The sequence below is a fragment of the Scyliorhinus canicula genome, chromosome 4, assembly GCF_902713615.1.
Source record: "Scyliorhinus canicula chromosome 4, sScyCan1.1, whole genome shotgun sequence".
Classification (NCBI taxonomy): Eukaryota; Metazoa; Chordata; class Chondrichthyes; order Carcharhiniformes; family Scyliorhinidae; genus Scyliorhinus; species Scyliorhinus canicula.
Window position 1 is genome coordinate 122,682,264 of NC_052149.1, and position 19,703 is coordinate 122,701,966.

The following is a 19,703-nucleotide window of genomic DNA, read 5'->3' on the forward strand; positions in this document are numbered from 1 at the left end:
CGGAGTCTTCACATCCTCCCCGTGTGTGTGTGGGTTTCCTCCGGGTGCTCCGGTTTCCTCCCACAGTCCAAAGATGTGCAGGTTAGGTGGTTTGGCCATGATAAATTGCCCTTAGTGTCCAAAATTGCCCTTAGTGGTGGGGTTACTGGGTTATGGGGATAGGGTGGAGTTGTTCACCTTGGGTAGGGTGCTCTTTCCAAGAGCCGGTGCAGACTCGATGGGCTGAATGGCCTCCTTCTGCACTGTAAATTCTATGAAAGTAGTGACACATTCCCAGGAGACCCTCTAACTAGTGACACATTCCCAGAAGATTCTCAAAATGGAGACACATTCCCAGGAGACCATCTAAATAATGACACATTCCCAGAAGATTCTCAAAATGGAAACACATTTCCAGAAGATCCTCGAAACAGAGACACATCCCAGAAGATCCTCAAAATAGAAACATTCCCTGGAGACCCCCTAAATAGTGATACATTCCTGGGAGACTCTCAAAACAGTGACGCACCCCTGGGAGATCTCTAAACAGTGACACACTCAAAGATCCTCAAAATGGAGGCATACTCCCAGAAGATCCTCAAAATGGAGGCACACTCCCAATAGGTCCTCAAAATAGAGACACATTCACTGTAAGGATCCCAGCCGAGTAAAGACCAAGAGGGAGACTCGAGGGCAGGTAGAAGTAGAAAGAAGTTGAACCGTGATGTCACAACCAGCAGGTAAGTGATTGGCTGGTGACTGGGAAGTAGTTTTTCTTTTCCCGGAGGTGTGTTGAGAAGGTAGGGTTTTTCTATTTCTTTTTTTTTATTGCGTGATTGGTAACAATTTTTCTTTTCTTTCCCTTTTTAATTCATCTATTATTTGAAATTATAGTTGGACTAAGTTAAGCTTATGATTGAAAACGGAATGAGATCTCAAACGTGTTATGCTCCTCTTGCTCAATGTGGGAGCTCAGGAACGTGACTGATGTCCCTGGCTCCTTCACGTGCACAGTAGGAAGTCTTACAACACCAGGTTAAAGTCCAACAGGTTTGTTTCAAACACTAGCTTTCGGAGCACGGCTCCTTCCTCATTCACCTGAGGAAGGAGCAGTGCTCCGAAAGCTAGTGTTTGAAACAAACCTGTTGGACTTTAACCTGGTGTTGTAAGACTTCTTACTGTGCTCACCCCAGTCCAATGCCGGCATCTCCACATCCTTCATGTGTGGGAAGTGTGTCCAGCTGCAGATCTTGTTAGACCACATGGCGGCTCTGGAGCTGCGGATGGACTCACTTTAGAGCATCCGCGATGCTGAGGAGGTCATGGATAGCACGTTTAGTGAATTGGTCATACCACAGATTAGGATTGCTGAGGGAGAAATGGAATGGGTGACCAAAAAGCAGAGAAAAAGCAGGGAGGCAGGTGTCCCCTGCGGTCATCTCCCTCCAAAAAGGTATACCGTTTTGGATATTGTTGGGGGAGGTGGCTCACCAGGGGAAGGCAGCAATAGGTTCATGGCACCGTGGCCGGCTCTGCTGTACAGAAGGGCGGGAAAAAGAATGGAAGGGCTATAGTCATAGGGGATGCAATTGTAAGGGGAGTAGACAGGCGGTTCTGTGGTCGACAATGAGACACCCGAATGGTATGATGCCTCCCAGGTGCATGGGTCAGGGATATCTCAGATCGACTGCAGAACATTCTGAAGGGAGAGGGTGAACAGCCAGTTGTCGTTGTGCATATAGGCACCAATGATATGGATAAAAAACGGGATGAGATCCTACAAGCAGAATTTAGGGAGTTAGGAGCCAAGTTAAAAAGTCGGACTTCAGAGGTAGTAATCGCAGGATTGCTACCAGTGCCACGTGGTAGTCAGAGTAGAAATAAAAGAATAGGCAGGATGTATGCGTGGCTTGAGAGATGGTACAGGAGGGACGGGTTCAGATTTTTGGGACATTGGGACCGGTTCTGGGGGAGGTGGGACTACTACAAATTGGACAGTCTACACCTGGGCAGGACTGGAACCAATGTCCTTGGGGGTGCTTTTGCTAACGCTGTTGGGGAGGGTTTAAACAAACGTGGCAGGGGGATGGGAACCAAATGAGGAGGTTAGTGGACAGTAAGGACGTAGTAACTAAAGCCTGTAAAAAACTAGATCATGAAGTCAGTGTGATTAAGGGGAAGAATAGGCAGGGAGAAGATGATGAACGCAAAGGGACTGGTGGTCTGAGGTGCATTTGTTTTAATGCAAGAAGTGTAGTAGGTAAGGCAGATGAATTTAGGGCTTGGATTAGTACCTGTGAGTATGATGTTATTGCTATTACTGAGACTTGGTTGAGGGAAGGGCATGATTGCCAACTAAATATCCCAGGATATCGATGCTTCTGGCGGGATAGAGAGGGAGGTAAAAGGGGTGGAGGAGTTGCATTACTGGTCAGAGAGGATATCACAGCTGTGCTGAAGGAGGGCTTTATGGAGGACTCGAGCAGTGAGGCGATATGGGCAGAGCTCAGAAATAGGAAGGGTGCGGTAACAATGTTGGGGCTGTACTACAGACCTCCCAACAGCGAGCGTGAGATAGAGGTACAAATATGTAAACAGATTCTGGAAAGATGTAGGAGCAACAGGGTGGTGGTGATAGGAGATTTTAATCCCAACATTGACTGGGATACACTTAGTGTCAGAGGTCTAGATGGAGCAGAATTTGTAAGAAGCATCCAGGAGGGTTTTCTAGAGCAGTATGTAAATAGTTCAACTCGGGAAGGGGCCATACTGGACCTGGTGTTGGGGAATGAGCCCGGCCAGGTGGTTGAAGATTCAGTCGGGGATTATTTTGGGAATCGTGATCACAATTCCGTAAGTTTTAGAATACTCATGGACAAAGATGAGAGTGGTCCTCAAGGAAGAGTACTAAATTGGGGGAATGCCAACTATACCAAAATTCAGCAGGAGCTGGGGAATGTGGATTGGGAGCAGCTGTTTGAAGGTAAATCCGCATTTGATATGTGGGAGGCTTTTAAAGAGAGGTTGATTAGAGTGCAGGACAGACATGTCCCTGTGAAAATGAGGGATAGAAATGGCAATATTAGGGAACCATGGATGACAAGTGAAATTGTGAGACTAGCTAAGAGGAAAAAGGAAGCATACATAAGGTCTAGGCGACTGAAGACAGACAAAGCTTTGGAAGAATTTCGGGAATGTAGGACCAATCTGAAACGAGGAATCAAGAGGGCTAAAAGGGGTCATGAAATATCTTTAGCAAACAGGGTTAAGGAAAATCTCAAATCCTTTTATTCATATATAAGGAGCAAGAGGGTAACTAGAGAAAGGGTTGGCCCACTCAAGGACAAAGGAGGAAAGTTATGCGTGGAGTCAGAGAAAATGGGTGAGATTCTTAACGAGTACCTTGCATCGGTATTCACCGAGGAGAGGGACATGACGGATGTTGAGGTTAGGGATAGGTGTTTGATTACTCTAGGTCAAGTCGGCATAAGGAGGGAGGATGTGTTGGGTATTCTAAAAGGCATTAAGGTGGACAAGTCCCCAGGTTCAGATGGGATCTATCCCAGATTACTGAGGGAAGTGAGAGAGGAAATAGCTGGGGCCTTAACAGATATCTTTGCATCATCCTTGAACACGGGTGAGGTACCGGAGGACTGGAGAATTGCTAATGTTGCCCCCTTGTTTAAGAAGGGTAGCAGGGATAATCCAGGTAATTATAGACGGGTGAGCCTGACATCAGTGGTAGGGAAGCTGCTGGAGAAGATACTGAGGGACAGGATCTATTCCCATTTGGAAGATAATGGGCTATTCAGTGATAGGCAACATGGTTTTGTGCAGGGAAGGTCATGTCTTCCCAACTTAATAGAATTCTGTGAGGAAGTGACAAAGGTGATTGATGAGAAAAGGGCTGTAGATATCATATACATGGACTTCAGTAAGGCATTTGATAAGGCTCCCCATGGTAGGCTGATGGAGAAAGTGAAGTCTCATGGGGTCCAGGGTGTACTAGCTAGATGGATAAAGAACTGGCTGGGCCACAGGAGACAGAGAGTAGTAGTGGAAGGGAGTTTCTCAAAATGGAGAACTGTGACCAGTGGTGTTCCACAGGGATCCGTGCTGAGACTACTGTTGTTTGTGATATATGTAAATGATCTGGAGGAAGGTATAGGTGGTCTGATTAGTAAGTTTGCAGATGACACTAAGATTGGTGGAGCAGCACACAGTGAAGGGGACTGTCAGAGAATACAGTAAAATATGGATAGATTGGAGAGTTGGGCGGAGAAATGGCAGATGGAGTTCAATCCGGGCAAATGCGAGGTGATGTATTTTGGAAGATCCAATTCAAGAGCAAACTATACGGTAAATGAAAAAGCCCTGGGGAAAATTGATGTACAGAGAGATCTGGGTGTTCAGGTCCATTGTACCCTGAAGGTGGCTGCGCAGGTCGATTGAGTGGTCAAAAAGTCATATGGCATGCTTTCCTTCATCGGAAGGGGTATTGAGTATTGAGTATTGAGGGTTGGCAGGTCATGTTACAGTTGTATAAGAATTTGGTTCGGCCACATTTGGAATACTGCGTACAGTTCTGGTCGCCACATTACCAAAAGGATGTGGATGCTTTAGAGAGGGTGCAGAAGAGGTTCACCAGGATGTTACCTGGTATGGAGGGCGCTAGCTATGAAGAGAGGTTGAGTAGATTAGGATTATTTTCATTAGAAAGACGGAGGCTGAGGGGGGACCTCATTGAGGTCTACAAAAATCATGAGAGGTATAGACAGGGTGGATAGCAAGAAGCTTTTTCCCAGAGTGGGGGACTCAATTACTGGGGGTCACGTGTTCAAGGTGAGAGGGGAAAAATTTAACGGAGATATGCATGGAAAGTTCTTTACACAGAGGGTGGTAGGTGCCTGTACGCATTGCCGGCGGAGGTGGTAGAGGTGGGCACGATAGCATCATTTAAAATGTATCGAGCCAGATACATGAATGGGCAGGGAGCAGAGGGATACAGATCCTTAGAAACAGTTAGAGGATCTGGATCGGCGCAGGCTTGGAGGGCCGAAGGGCATGTTCCCGTGCTGTAATCTTTCTTTGTTCCTTTATTCCCAAAGGTTCCTCAAAATGGAGACACATTCCCAGGAGACCTTCTAACTACAGACACATTCCCTGGAGACCCTCTAAATAGTGACACATTCCAAGAAGATTCTCAAAACGGAGAAACATTCCCAGGAGACCCTCAAATTCGTGACACATTCCCAGGACACCCTTTTACTGGAGACACATTCCCAGAAGATCCCCAAAATAGAGTCACATTCCCAGAAGATCCTCAAAATAGAGATACATTCCCAGAAGACCCTCAAAATGGAGACACACTCCCAGGAGACCCTCAAAATAGAGACACATTCCCAGATGATCCTCAAAATGGAGACACATTCCCAGAAGATCCCCAAAATAGAGACACATTCCCAGAAGATCCTCCAGATAAAGACACATTCCCAGAAGATCCCCAAAATAGAGTCACATTCCCAGAAGATCCTCAAAATCGAGATACATTCCCAGAAGACCCTCGAGATAGAGACACATTCCCTGAAGATCCTCAAAAGAGAGACACATTCCCAGGAGACCGTCTAACTAGAGACACATTCCCAGAAGATCCTCAAAAGAGAGACACATTCCCGGGAGACCCTCTAAATAAAGATACATTCCCAGAAGACCCTTTAAATAGTTACAAACTCCCAGAAGACCCTCTAACTAGAGACACATTCCCAGGAGACCGTCTAACTAGAGACACATTCCCAGAAGATCCTCAAAAGAGAGACATATTCCCGAGAGACCCTCTAAATAGAGACACATTTTCGGGAAACCCTCTAAATAGAGACACATTCTCGGGAAACCCTCTAAATAGTGACACATTCTCGGGAGACCCTCTAAATAGAAACACATTCCCAGAAGATCCTCAAAATAGAAACACATTCCCGGGAGACCCCCTAAATAGTGACACATTCCCGGGAGACCCCCTAAATAGTGACACATTCCTGTAAGACCCCCTAAATAGTGACACATTCCTGGGAGACCGTCAAAACAGTGACGTACAACTGGGGGAATTCTAAATGGTGACACACTCATTGGGACCATCTAAATAGTAAAACTCTCCTTGAAGACCCTCCAACTAGAGATACATTCCCAGAAGATCCTCAAAATGGAGACACATTCCGATAAGACCCTCAAAATGGAGACACATTCCCAGACGATCCTGAAAATGGAGACACATTCCCAGGAGATTATCTAACTAGAGACTCATTCCCGCGAGATCCTCTAAATAGTGACACATTCCCAGAAGATTCTCAAAATGGAGAAACATTCCCAGGAGACCCTCTAATTCGTGACACATTCCCAGGACACCCTTTTACTAGAGACACATTCCTAGAAGATCCCCAAAATAGTGTCACATTCCCAGAAGATCCTCAAAATAGAGATACATTCCCAGAAGACCCTCAAAATAGAGACACATTCCCAGATGATCCTCAAAATGGAGACACATTCCCAGAAGATCCCCAAAATAGAGACACATTCCCAGAAGATCCTCTAGATAGAGACACATTCCCAGAAGATCCCCAAAATAGAGACACATTCCCAGATGATCCTCAAAATGGAGATACATTCCCAGAAGATCCCCAAAATAGAGACACATTCCCAGAAGATCCTCTAGATAGAGACACATTCCCTGAAGATCCTCAAAAGAGAGACACATTCCCGGGAGACCCTTTAAATAGTTACAAACTTCCAGAAGACCCTCTAACTAGAGACACATTCCCAGGAGACCGTCTAACTAGAGACACATTCCCAGAAGATCCTCAAAATAGTGACACATTCCCAGAATATCCTCTAGATAGAGACACATTCCCTGAAGATCCTCAAAAGAGAGACATATTCCCGGGAGATCTCTAAATAGAGACACATTCTCGGGAGACCCTCTAAATAGTGACACATCCTCGAGAGACCCTCTAAATAGAGACACATTCCCAGAAGATCCTCAAAATAGAAACACATTCCCGGGAGACCCCCTAAATAGTGACACGTTCTTGGGAGACACCCTAAATAGTGACACATTCCTGGGAGACCCTCTAAATAGTGACACATTCCCGGGAGACCGTCAAAACAGTGACATACAACTGGGGGAATTCTAAATAGTGACACACTCATTGGGACCATCTAAATAGTGAACCTCTCCTAGAGGACCCTCCAACTAGAGACACATTCCCAGAAGACCCTCAAAATGGAGACACATTCCCAGAAGACCCTCAAAATGGAGACACATTCCCAGGAGACCTTCTAACTAGAGACACATTCCCTGGAGACCCTCTAAATAGTGACACATTCCCAGAAGATTCTCAAAACGGAGAAACATTCCCAGGAGACCCTCAAATTCGTGACACATTCCCAGGACACCCTTTTACTGGAGACACATTCCCAGAAGATCCCCAAAATAGAGTCACATTCCCAGAAGATCCTCAAAATAGAGATACATTCCCAGAAGACCCTCAAAATGGAGACACACTCCCAGGAGACCCTCAAAATAGAGACACATTCCCAGATGATCCTCAAAATGGAGACACATTCCCAGAAGATCCCCAAAATAGAGACACATTCCCAGAAGATCCTCCAGATAAAGACACATTCCCAGAAGATCCCCAAAATAGAGTCACATTCCCAGAAGATCCTCAAAATCGAGATACATTCCCAGAAGACCCTCGAGATAGAGACACATTCCCTGAAGATCCTCAAAAGAGAGACACATTCCCAGGAGACCGTCTAACTAGAGACACATTCCCAGAAGATCCTCAAAAGAGAGACACATTCCCGGGAGACCCTCTAAATAAAGATACATTCCCAGAAGACCCTTTAAATAGTTACAAACTCCCAGAAGACCCTCTAACTAGAGACACATTCCCAGGAGACCGTCTAACTAGAGACACATTCCCAGAAGATCCTCAAAAGAGAGACATATTCCCGAGAGACCCTCTAAATAGAGACACATTTTCGGGAAACCCTCTAAATAGAGACACATTCTCGGGAAACCCTCTAAATAGTGACACATTCTCGGGAGACCCTCTAAATAGAAACACATTCCCAGAAGATCCTCAAAATAGAAACACATTCCCGGGAGACCCCCTAAATAGTGACACGTTCCCGGGAGACCCCCTAAATAGTGACACATTCCTGTAAGACCCCCTAAATAGTGACACATTCCTGGGAGACCGTCAAAACAGTGACGTACAACTGGGGGAATTCTAAATGGTGACACACTCATTGGGACCATCTAAATAGTAAAACTCTCCTTGAAGACCCTCCAACTAGAGATACATTCCCAGAAGATCCTCAAAATGGAGACACATTCCGATAAGACCCTCAAAATGGAGACACATTCCCAGACGATCCTGAAAATGGAGACACATTCCCAGGAGATTATCTAACTAGAGACTCATTCCCGCGAGATCCTCTAAATAGTGACACATTCCCAGAAGATTCTCAAAATGGAGAAATATTCCCAGGAGACCCTCTAATTCGTGACACATTCCCAGGACACCCTTTTACTAGAGACACATTCCTAGAAGATCCCCAAAATAGTGTCACATTCCCAGAAGATCCTCAAAATAGAGATACATTCCCAGAAGACCCTCAAAATAGAGACACATTCCCAGATGATCCTCAAAATGGAGACACATTCCCAGAAGATCCCCAAAATAGAGACACATTCCCAGAAGATCCTCTAGATAGAGACACATTCCCAGAAGATCCCCAAAATAGAGACACATTCCCAGATGATCCTCAAAATGGAGATACATTCCCAGAAGATCCCCAAAATAGAGACACATTCCCAGAAGATCCTCTAGATAGAGACACATTCCCTGAAGATCCTCAAAAGAGAGACACATTCCCGGGAGACCCTTTAAATAGTTACAAACTTCCAGAAGACCCTCTAACTAGAGACACATTCCCAGGAGACCGTCTAACTAGAGACACATTCGCAGGAGACCGTCTAACTAGAGACACATTCCCAGAAGATCCTCAAAATAGTGACACATTCCCAGAATATCCTCTAGATAGAGACACATTCCCTGAAGATCCTCAAAAGAGAGACATATTCCCGGGAGATCTCTAAATAGAGACACATTCTCGGGAGACCCTCTAAATAGTGACACATCCTCGAGAGACCCTCTAAATAGAGACACATTCCCAGAAGATCCTCAAAATAGAAACACATTCCCGGGAGACCCCCTAAATAGTGACACGTTCTTGGGAGACACCCTAAATAGTGACACATTCCTGGGAGACCCTCTAAATAGTGACACATTCCCGGGAGACCGTCAAAACAGTGACATACAACTGGGGGAATTCTAAATAGTGACACACTCATTGGGACCATCTAAATAGTGAACCTCTCCTAGAGGACTCTCCAACTAGAGACACATTCCCAGAAGACCCTCAAAATGGAGACACATTCCCAGAAGACCCTCAAAATGGAGACACATTCCCAGAAGACCCTTAAAATGGAGACACGTTCCAAGACAATCCTGAAAATGGAGACACATTCCCAGGAGATTATCTAACTAGAGACTCATTCCCGCGAGATCCTCTAAATAGTGACACATTCTCGGGAGATCCTCTAAATAGAAACACATTCTCGGGAGATCCTGAAAATAGAGACACATTCTCAGAAGACCCTCTTACTAGTGACACATTCCCAGAGATCCTCAAAATAGTGACACATTCCCTGAAGATCCACAAAAGAGAGACACATTCCCAAGAGACCCTCTAAATAGTGACACATTCCCAGAAGATCCTCAAAATAGAAACACATTCCCGGGAGACCCTCTAAATAGTGACACATTCCCGGGAGACACCCAAAATAGTGACACATTCCCGGGAGACACCCTAAATAGTGAATCATTCCTGGGAGACCGTCAAAACAGTGACGCACACCTGGGGGACCTCTAAATAGTGACACACTCATTGGGACCATCTAAATAGTGAAACTCTCCTAGAAGATCCCCAAAAAAGAGACACATTCCCAGAAGATCCTTAAAATGGAGACACATTCCCAGAAGATCCTCAAAAATGAGACACACTCCCAGACGATCCTCAAAATGGAGACACATTCCCAGGAGACCTTCTAACTAGAGACACATTCCCAGAAGATCCTCAAAATAGAGACACATTCCCAGGAGACCTTCTAACTAGAGACACATTCCCAGGAGACCCTCTAAATAATGACACATTCCCAGAAGATTCGCAAAATGGAGACACATTCCCAGGAGACCATCTAAATAATGACACATTCCCAGGACACCCTCTAAATAGTGACACATTCCTAGGACACCCTCTTACTAGAGACACATTTCCAGAAGATCCCCAAAATAGAGTCATATTCCCAGAAGATCCTCAGAATGGAGTCACATTCCCAGAAGATCCTCAAAATGGAGACACATTCCCAAGAGACCCTCTAACTAGAGACACTTTCCCGCGAGACCCACTAAATAATGGCACATTCCCAGTAGACCCTCTGAATAGTGACATATTCCCAGGAGACCCTCTGACTAGAGACACATTCCTGGTAGACCCTCTAAATAATGACACATTCCCAGGAGTACCTCAAAACAGTGACACGTTCTCGGGAGAACTTCTAAATAGAGACACATTCCCAGAAGATCCTCAAAATAGAGACACATTCTCGGGAGACCCTCTAAATAGTGACACATTCCCAGTAAACCTTCTAAATAGTAACACACACCCAGAAGATCCTCTAAATAGTGACACATTCCCAGAAGATCCTCAATATAGAGACACATTCCCAGAAGATCCTCAAAATAGAGACACATTCCCACGAGACCCTCTAAATAGTGACACACTCGCAGGAGACCCTCTAACTAATTAGAGACACATTCCCAGGAGATCGTCTAACTAGAGACACATTCCCAGAAGATCCTCAAAAGAGAGACACATTCTCGGGAGCCCGTCTAAATAGAGACACATTCTCAGAATATCCTCAAATTAGAAACACATTCCCGGGAGACACCCTAAATAGTGACACATTCCCGGGAGACCCTCAAAACAGTGATGCACACCTGGGAGATCCCCTAATAGTGACACATTCATTGGGACCATCTAAATAGTGAAACTCTCCCAGAAGATCCTCAAAAAAGAGACACATTCCCAGAAGAACCTCAAAATGGAGACACATTCCCAGGAGACCCTCTAAATTGTGACACATTCCCAGGACACCCTCTTACTAGTGATACATTCCCAGAAGATCCCCAAAATAGAGTCATAGTCCCAGAAGATCCTCAAAATAGAGACACATTTCCAGAAGACCCTCTAGATAGAGACACATTCCCAGGAAACCCTCTAAATAGTGGCACGTTCCTGGGTGACCCTCTAAATAGTGACACATTCCCGGTAGACCCTCTAAATAGTGACCCATTCGCAGGAGACCCACAAATAGAGGTACATTCCCGGGAGACCCTCTAAATTGTGATGCACCCCGGGGGGCCCTCTAAATGGTGACACATTCCCAGGAGAACCTCTAAATAGAGACACACTCGCAGAAGACCCTCTAATTGGTGACACTCCCCTGGGAGACCCACTAAATAGAGCCACATTCCCAGGAGAACCTTTAAATAGAGACACACACGCAGGATATCCTGTAACTAGTGTCGTGGACCCAGGGGTCTCTCAAACAGTGACGCACCCCTGGGAGGCCTTCTAAATAGTGACACACTCCCAGGGTCCCACAAAATAATGACACTTCCAGGGAGCCCTCCCTCATATGAACACTTGCCCTGTAAGACTCCTTCCTTATAATAACATGCTTCCGAGTGACCTATTATGGACACATGGCCTGTAGTAGGCCATTCAGACCCTCTTGCTTATTCCGCCATTCAATTCGACAATGCCTTATCTATGTCCTAACTCCATCAACCTGCTCTGGGTCTATACTGAACAGCGAACAATCTCAGCTCATGAATAATCAGCTGACCCCCAGGTGCAAACAGCTCCTCAGAGGAGAGAGGTACACATATCGCTTTCTGAGGTGTAATAATTCCTGACATCAATCTTGAATAACCCTTACATCCCTTCCTATCTCTGTAACCTCCTTCAGCACGGTCTGGAAATATCCATTTCTCTGTAACCTCCCACCAATGCTACTGATCACCCAACCTCTATAACCTCTTCCAGCCCCTACAACTCTTCCTATCTGTACAACCTCATCCATCCCACAACCCTCCCTATCTGTATAATGTCCTCCACCCCACAACCCTCCCTATCTGTCCCTATCTCTGTAACCTCTTCCAGCCCCAACTCTCCCTATCTCTGTAACCTCTTCCAGCCTCCACAACTCTCCCTATCTCTGCAGTCTCCGACAGTCCTCCAACCAACTCTCCCTATCTTGGTAACCTCATCCATTCCATTACAACTCCTCCGATCTCCGTGACCTCCCTCAAGCCTCTACAAGCTCCCAGTAAACACGGGCCATGAAGAACTGAAACCCAAATGTGGCTTTTTCAGTGCTGCTTTCATGAGGTTATGCAGTATCCATGAGGGTTCCTGCCTGGCTCTGAAGATTTCCAAAGCTATATAAACAGTAGCCCTAATTGAAACTCTCTCCCAACAGCTGCAGTGGAACTAAAGTGACAGGCAACCCTGGGACATGAACTCAGCACCGTCTGGCCAACAGACAAGGGGGGGCATCGGAGAATCGCCGGGGCCGGCGACAATCCCGCCCCTGCCGTGTCCCGATTTCTCCGCCCCCCCCGAGATTCGGCGGGGGCGGGAATCGTGCCGCGCCGGTCGGCGGGCCCCCCGCAGCGATTCTCCGGCCTGCGATGGGCCGAAGTCCCGCTGCTGACAGGCCTTTCCCGCCGGTGTGGTTTAAACCACCTCTGGTACCGGCGGGATTGGCGGCGCGGACGGGCTCCGGGGTCCTGGGGGGTGGGGGGGGGGGGGGGGGCGCGGGGTGATCTGACGGTGGCCTGGCCCGTGATCGGGGCCCACCGATCAGCGGACGGGCCTGTACCGTGGGGGCACTCTTTTTCTTCCGCCCCCGCCATGGCCTTCACCATGGCGGGGGCGGAAGAGACCCCCTCCCCTGCGCATGCGCCGTTGTGACGTCAGCAGCCGCTGACGCTCCAGCGCATGCACGGACTTCCGCCGGCCGGTGAAGGTCTTTTGGCCCTGGCTGGCGGGGCGCCAAAGGCCGTTCGCGCCGGTGCAGAGAAATACGCACCTTTAGGGAGGCCCGACGCTGGAGTGGTTCACGCAACTCCGTCCCGCCGGGTAGGGGACAATCCCGGCCCTGACCTTCGTCCTGCTTGTCCAACTGTACCAGCACCGGTGAAAGCAATTTGCAATGTTCATTTAATTCCCATTGGATCTTTGCAAAGTGCAGCTTTCCTATATATTGTGGGACAGCACACTGTCCCTAGACCTGGCAATGCTAAAATGAATGGCTCGTTGATGGCTGACAATGCACCCTCATCTCTCAGAGTCCGCTCTTTTGAGAAAGGTAAACTGCACTGTTTAGTTAATACCTGAAGACACATTTTTAATCAGCAAGAGAATCAAGGTGGAAAAGTGGAGTTGAGGGTTATCTTATCAGTCATGATCTCTGTTACAGTACCTGGACGAGACCCCAATTTATATTATGAAACCGGATGAGACCCCAACAATTTTTCAATTTGTAAACTGTGAGGAAACAATACTTCGCTCCAGGAGTGATTCCATTGACAACTAGGGATCTCTTACATTAAAACAAACGTTATTGACCACACAGGATTGACCCCATTAACATCGAAGGAAAAAACAGCTTTTAACTGTACATAGAACATAGAACAGTACAGCACAGTACAGGCCCTTCGGCCCACGATGTTGGGCTGACCATTTATCCTAATCTAAGGTCAACCTAACCTACACCCCTACAATTTACTGCTGCCTTTCTAAGCGTCGCTTAAATGTCTCCAATTACTCACTCCACCACCTCTGCTGGCAGTGCATTCCACACACCCACCACTCTGTGTGAAGAACCTACCTCTGACATCTCCCCTATACCTTCTTCCAATCACCTTAAAATTATGTCCTCTCGTGACAGCCATTTCCACCCTGGGGAAAAGTCTCTGGCTATCCACTCTCTCCATGCCTCTCATCACCTCTACACCTCTATCAAATCACCTCTCTTCCTTCTTCCCTCCAGTGAGAAAAGCCCTAGCTCCCTCAACCTTTCTTCATAAGACATGCCCTCCAGTCCAGGCAGCATCCTGGTAAATCTCCTCTGCACCCTCTCCAAAGCATCCACATCCTACCTATAATGAGGTGACCAGAACTGGACGCAATATTCCAAGTGTGGTCCAACCAGGGTTTTATAAAGCTGCAGCAAAACTTTGCGGCTCTTAAACTCTATCCCCCTATTTTTTAAAAAAAAAAATTTATTGAGGTATTTGAAAATTTTTATAATAATAACAATAACAATGACATAAACATAGTACAATAAACATTACCGCCCCCAACCCAATCTTCACACACCCAACCATAAAACAACAATCCGGCCCTCTCCCCCCCCCCCCCCCCCCCCCCCTCGCCCCCCCTCGCCCGCCCCCCTTTTGAATACTACTTCTGCTGACATTTAATTTTCCCCAAGAAAGTCGACGAACGGCTGCCACTTCCGGGTGAACCCGACCATTGACCCTCTTAAGGCGAACTTTATCTTCTCAAGACTGAGAAACCCAGCCATGTCGGTAACCCAGGTCTCTACACTCGGGGGCTTCGAGTCCCTCCACGTTAGCAAGATCCGTCTCCGGGCTACCAGTGAGGTAAGGGCCAAGACGCCAGCCTCTTTTGCCCCCTTAACTCCCGGCTCTTCCGACACTCAAAGATTGCTACCTCCGTACTCGGCACCACCCGTGTTTTTAGCACCGTGGACATTGCCTTAGCAAAACCCTGCCAAAACCCTCTAAGTTTCGGGCATGCTCAAAACATGTGGACATGATTTGCTGGGCTTCCCGCGCACCTCGCACACCTGTCCTCTACCCCGAAAACCTGCTTATCCTAGCCACTGTCATGTGTGCCCAGTGGACTACCTTAAATTGTATCAGGCTGAGCCTGGCACATGACGAGGAGGTATTCACCCTGCTTAGGGCATCCGCCCATAGACCTGCCTCTATCTCTCCTCCTAGCTTGTCCTCCCACTAACCCTTAAGCTCCCCCACCAGAGTTTCCTGCGCCTCCGAATGCTCCTGGTAAATATCTGATACCTTCCCGTCTCCCACCCAGGTACTGGAGACTACTCTATCCTGTATCCCCTGTGGCAGCAGCAGCGGAAAGGCCGGCACCTGCTTTCTCAGGAAGTCTTGCACCTGTAAATACCTAAACCCATTCCCTGCTGGCAATTTAAATTTATCCTCCAAAGCTTTCAAGCTGGGAAAGCTCCCATCTATAAATAGATCCTCCATCCTTCTAATTCCTGCCCTTTTCCAACTCCGGAACCCACCATCTAGCCTACCCAGTACAAACCAATGATTATTATAAATCGGGGTCCAAACCGATGCTCCCTCCACTCTCTTATATCTCCTCCATTGCCCCCAGATTCTCAGAGCCGCCACTACCACCAGTCTTGTGGACTATCGGGCCGGCGAGAACGGAAGAAGTGCCGTTATCAGTGCTCCCAGACTTGTGTCTTTACATGACGCCGCATCCATCGACTCCCATACCGACCCCTCCCCCACTACCCACTTCCTAATCATGGCTATATTAGTGTTGTATTTTATATTTTCCCCGCGTCTTGACTGTGATAGAGAAATTCAAACAGCATTCATTAGATAAGCAAAACTGAACTTTATTCACTAATTAGAACTGCTAGCAGAAATTGGCTGATACTTGGAGTCGGAAGGCAGTCAATTACAAACTGCGGAGTCCGTCCCAAGTCTGCGCTAGTACAGAAAAAGAAGGCGATTCTTATACATTATAGGATCAAGATAACATGAATACAGCTTGGTCAGGAATTTGATCGAAAGTAAAACATAAGTAATAATCGTTACAATGGCGTCACCTTCTGACCTTTAGGGGACTTGAGTTTCATATCATTATCTTGTCTTTGTTTTAAGAAAGGGAAGAAGTTGTTTACATACAGGGAGAGACACTTGTTCAGCTTGTTATGTATTGAGACTACTAGTTCCAAGCCTTATCTAGACTCTCAGAGTCACCCAGTTCCCAAGACATGCTGACCTCGGCTGTCTCTGTATTCTGGGCCTTAGGTTATATGAAAATCAGTTTAAATTCACTTGTACCAAGAAGACTTGACTAGTTTTCCCATCATGCCATTATTTGCTTCACACAATACTACATTAGCCGCCCAGTAGTAATTGCAGAAGTCTGGCAGCGCCAGCTCACCCTCCCCCCGACTGCGCTCCAGCAACACTTTCTTCACCCGCGGGGTTTTACCCGCCCATACAAAGTCCGAAATAACCTTATTCGCACGCTTGAAAAAGGTCTTTGGGATGAAGGTGGGGAGGCACGAAAAGACAAACAGAAATCTGGGGAGGACCGTCATTTACACGGTCTGTACCCTCCCTGCCAGTGATACCGGGAGCATGTCCCATCTCTTAAAGTCCCCTTGCATTTGTTCTACTAACCGGGATAGGTTTAACTTGTGCAGTGCCTCCCATTTCCGGGCCATCTGGATTCCCAGATATCGAAAGCTTTTCCCTACCATTCTAAGCGGCAGCTCTCCCAGTCTCTTCTCCTGTCCTCTTGCCTGGATCGCAAACATCTCGTTTTTCCCCATGTTCAATTTATACCCCCAAAAATTGCCGAATTCCCCCAAGATTTGCATTACTTCCCCCATCCCCTCCAACGAGTCTGAAATATACATGAGCAGGGCATCTGCGTAAAGCGAGACCTGGTGCTCCACCCCCACCCCCCCCGAACCAGCCCTTTCCAGTTCCTAGAGACTCTTAACGCCATGGCCAGTGGCTCTATGGCCAGAGCAAACAGTAGCGGGAAGAGGAGGCACCCTTGCCTCTTCCCTCGGTGTAGTTTAAAATACGCCGACCTCAGCAGGTTTGTACGCACACTCGCTACTGGTGCCTGAGTGAGCAACCTCACCCAGTCAATAAAGCCCTCACCAAACCCAAACCGTCCCAGCACCTCATACAGGTAATTCCACTCCACCCGATCAAAAGCCTTCTCCGCAACCCTCGTTACCACCATCTCCACCTCCTCCCCTTCTGAGGGCACCATAATAACATTCAAAAGCCTTCGAACATTGGCCTTGAGTTGCCTGCCCTTTACAAATCCCGTCTGGTCTCCCCCTATCACCCCCGGGACACATTCCTCTATCCTTGTGGCCAATAGAAAGTAGAGAAATTGGCCTGTATGACCCGCATTGCTCCGGATCCTTCTCCCGTTTCAGGAGCAATGAAATCGAGACCTGCGACATTGTCGGGGGGAGGACTCCCTTCTCTCTTGCTTTGTTAAATGTCCTGACCAGCAGTGGGCTCAATATCTCTGAAAACTTCTTATAGAATTCCACTGGGTAGCCGTCAGTCCCCGGGGCTTTGCCCGACTGCATGCCCTCCAGTCCCTCAATTATTTTCTCAATCTCAATTGGGGAAATAATCAATCTCAATCTCCCCTCAGACACCTCAACTTATCCAAAAACTGCCTCATTCCCCCTACCCCAGCCGGGGGTTCCGTCTCATATAGTTTACTATAAAAGTCCTTAAACACCTCATTCACCCCCAATGGGTCCAGGATAGTATTCCCGCCTCTACTCTTTACTTTACCAACCTGCCTGGCCGCCTCCCTTTTCCTGAACAGGTGTACTAACATTCTGCTCGCCTTTTCCCCGTACTCATAAATCGCCCCCCTTGCCTTCCTCAACTGTTCCACCGCTTTCCCTGTGGTCAACAGCCCAAACTCCGTCTGTAACCTCCACCGCTCCCTCAGTAGCCCCACATCCGGAGCCTCCGAGTATCTTCTGTCCATCTGGAGTATCTCCTCAACTAACCTATCCCTCTCAGCCCGTTCCGCCTTTTCTCTGTGGGCCCGTATCGAGATTAATTCCCCTCTGACCACTGCCGTCAGAGCTTCCCAAACCATCGCTGCAGAGACCTCCCCCGTGTCATTTGTTTCCAGGTAGTTCTGGATGGACAAATTGCTTAGTCCGATAACAACCCACACCCAGTCTCCACAGCGGGTGTTGCCCTCTCTCTACACTAACCCAGAGATCCACCCAATGTGGGGCATTATCCGACACTGTGATTGCCGAGTACTCAGTATCCACCACCTTCGGTATTAGAGCCCTGCTCAGAACAAAAAAGTCGATGCGAGAGTATACCTTGTGGACATGTGAGAAAAAAGAAAACTCCTTCGCCCTTGTCCATGCAAACCTCCATGGGTCTACTCCTCCCATTTGTTCCATAAACCCCTTCAGTTCCTTTGCCGCAGCAGGCACCCTCCCTGTCCTGGATTTTGACCGGTCCAATTCCCGATCAATGACTGTGTTAAATTCTCCTCCCATAATCAGGTTATGTGACTCTAAGTCTGGGATCTTATCTAACACCCGCCTCATAAATTCCACGTCGTTCCAATTCAGAGCATATATGTTCACGAGTACCACCCGCTCTCCCTCCAGCTTCCCACTCACCATTATGTACCTACCCCCTCTGCCTCGATTGCCACTCGTTTGTTGATCAAGATCGCTACCCCTCCCCCGGTCTTTGAGTCAAGCCCTGAGTGGAATACTTGGCCAACCCACCCCTTTTTCAATCTCATCTGATCTGCAATCTTTAGGTGTGTCTCTTGTAGCATTGCCACGTCCGCCTTCAGCCCCCTCAAATGAGCAAACGCGCGAGCCCTCTTGACTGGCCCATTCAACCCTCTGACATTCCATGTAATCAACCTGGTCGGGGGGCTTCCAGCTCTCCGGGCCGGAGAGGCCGAGCAGCCGTCAACAAAAAGCCGAGTCCCGCCGGCGCCGTTCTAACATGCTGTGGGCCGGCAGGACCTCAGCGTTGAAGGGTCCGGGTGCAGCCTGTTGGGGGGGAGGGGGGGTCCAACCCCGGGGGGGGGGGGGGGGGGGGCTGCGTAGTGGCCTGGCCCACGATCGGGACCCACCGATCGGCGGGCCGGCCTCTCTGCAGACACAGGGCAGGACTGGATATAAATCTAAAAACAACAGACACAGGGCAGGACTGGAAACACAACTAAAACCAACAGACACAGGGCAGGACTGGAAACACAACTAAAAACAACAGACTCAGGGTAGGACTGGAAACACAACTAAAAACAACAGACACAGGGCAGGACTGGAAACACAACTAAAAACAACAGACTCAGGGTAGGACTGGAAACACAACTAAAAACAACAGACACAGGGCAGGGCTGGAAACACAACTAAAAACAGGCACAGGGCACGGCTGAAACTAATACTAAAAATACTAAATGCTAAAAACGACAGACACGGGGTGGAGCTAACAATGAAACTAAATAGAACAGAGCTAAAAACAGATGTTCTGAAAATTAAACTCAAAACAGCCCCAGACTCTGCCATGAGTGACATCACACCCTGCCTAGCTGTTAAACCCTTTATCACAGCTTCAACGGACATATCATCTGAATACCTTAACCTAAGTTTTTTTAATAACACGGCTGCCAAGGGCATATAATACAATATA